This window comes from Palaemon carinicauda, chromosome 31 (genome assembly GCF_036898095.1).
Source record: "Palaemon carinicauda isolate YSFRI2023 chromosome 31, ASM3689809v2, whole genome shotgun sequence".
NCBI classification, from domain to species: Eukaryota; Metazoa; Arthropoda; class Malacostraca; order Decapoda; family Palaemonidae; genus Palaemon; species Palaemon carinicauda.
In genome coordinates, this window is record NC_090755.1 from 65,962,844 (window position 1) to 65,965,177 (window position 2,334).

Consider the following 2,334-nt stretch of genomic DNA (forward strand, 5'->3'; position numbering starts at 1 on the left):
AGAGTAATGAAAAACTTGAACTTCCTCATTCATGTTTTCCTGAGGCTAAACTAACTAGTTTAGCTTTTCAATCTAGTGAAATTAAAACTCTGACGATGGACCTTGATGCTTATGGAGGTGTAGACCCAAATGGTATTTTTCCTTTGTTTTTTTATAAAGGCAGCAGATTTCTTAGCTCCAAAGTTATCTGTTATTTTGCGCAAGTTAGCAAGAAGAGGAGCTTTTAGCACTTGTTGGAGGATTGGTAATGTTACTCCTCTATGTAAATGTGTTTGTGGTAGCTCAAGTTCCACTGATTACCGCCCAATTTCCATAACTCCCATATTATCTAAAGTTTTTGAACGTCTTCTAGCAAAACGTCTTAATAGGTTTGCTGAAGGTAATCTTCTATTCCCTAGTTTGCAATTTGGTTTTCGTAAAGGGCTTGGAGCATGTGATGCCCTCCTTACAATCTCCAATGATGTACAGAAACCCCTTAATTGTGGTCAGTTAGTTCGTATGATTGGCCTTGATTTTAGTGGTGCCTTTGACCGTGTTAATCATGAGGCCCTTATTTTCAAACTCAAGCAGTTGGGAGTGGGTGGGTCGTTTCTTAGCATTATTATTGTTTTTTTAAGTAATAGATCTCAAAGAGTTGTTGTTGATGGGCACCATAGTGAGTATAGGAATGTGATATCCGGTGTTCCACAGGGTTGTGTTCTTGGCCCATTACTTTTCATACTATATACACATAACATGTGGTTTGGCCTAGAAAACAAGCTTGTTGCATATGCAGATGATGCTACTCTCTTTGCATCAATTCCATCCCCTGGATGTAGATCTGGGTTTGGTGAATCCCTTAATAGAGATTTAGCTATAATTAGTGCATGGTGCAAATTATGGGGTATGAAGTTGAATCCTAACAAAACTCAAAGTATGATTGTAAGTAGGTCAAGGACAGTGGCTCCTCAACATCCGGATCTCAGTATTGATAATGTTTCTTTAAATTTGTATGACTTTTAAAATTTTAGGTGTGATTCTCGACAGCAAATTTACTTTTGAGAAACATATAAGATCTGTCTTCTTCAATTGCACAAAAAATTGGCTTATTGAAAAAGTCTTGAAAGGTGATCAATCTATTCTGAAGAAGTGTTTTAATTCTTTCATTCTACCTTGTTTTGAGTATTGTTCTCCTGTCTGGTGTTTAGCTGCTGATTCTCATCTTAATTTGTTGGACAGAAACTTACGGTCTAATAAATTTCTTATTCCTCATCAAGATATTAATATTTGGCACCGTCGTTCAATTAGTTCATTATGCATGTTGCATAAGATTTTTCATAACTCTGATCATCCTTTACATTCAGATCTCCCTGGATAATTCTATCCTGTTCGTAATACTAGGCAGGCAGTTAATTTTAATAGCTAGGCCTTCTCCATCATGAGGCTCAATACTACTACACAGTATTCAAGAAGTTTTATTCCAGGTGTTACCAAGTTGTGGAATGATCTTCTTAATTGGATAGTTGAATCAGTAGAACTTCAAAAGTTCAAAGTTGGAGCTAATGTTTTTATGTTGACCAGGCTGACATGAGTCTTTTTATAGTTTATATATGACATATGTGTTTTTGACGTTGTTAATAGTTTATATAGGACATATCTGTTTTGACATTGTTACTGTTTTAGAATGATTTATTGTTAACTTGTTCTCATCATTTATTTATTTCCTTTCCTCACTGGGCTATTTTCACCTATTGGAGCCCTTGGGCTTATAGCATCTTGTTTTTTCCAACTAGGGTTGTAGCTTGGCTAATAATAATAATAATAATAATAATAATAATAATAATAATAATAATAATAATAATAATAATAATTAAAACTATACGAAGCTTCAGTGTACCTACGTCTATAAGTGGCTGTGCTGATATTCTCAGGAATTTATCAGATTACATATCGATTCCCTCCAAACTATTTTCTTACATTTTCATAAATTACTTTAGAAGTTAATGATGTAGGCCTATTTCTTACAACGGCACTGAGCCAGTCCGTACCAAAAAAAAAAAAAAAAAAAAAAAAAAAAAACTCCCTTTGAGTATCCGTTTGACATATAAAATTACAATAACAGTCACCATAGTATCTTCTTATAACGGCACTGAGTCAATCAGTACCAGAAGACACCAGACAAAAAAAGAAAAAAAAAAAAAAAAAAAAAAAAAAAAAAAAAACCTCCCTTTGAGTATCCGTTTGACATATAAAATTACAATAACAGTCACCATAGTATCAGACATTTCACAGACTAAACTCGTAACTCATGCCGTATCCGGCCCTAAGTGATTACATGGGTGGCTTAAGACGTAC

At 34.3% G+C, this 2,334-nt stretch overlaps 1 protein-coding gene across 1 annotated transcript in view; it reads left to right on the top strand.

Moving 5' to 3' along the window:
• LOC137624491 (GTP-binding protein Di-Ras2) overlaps nucleotides 1–2,334 on the top strand; it is a 611,765-nt gene that overhangs the window by 319,963 nt on the left and 289,468 nt on the right. The window lies entirely within an intron of this gene.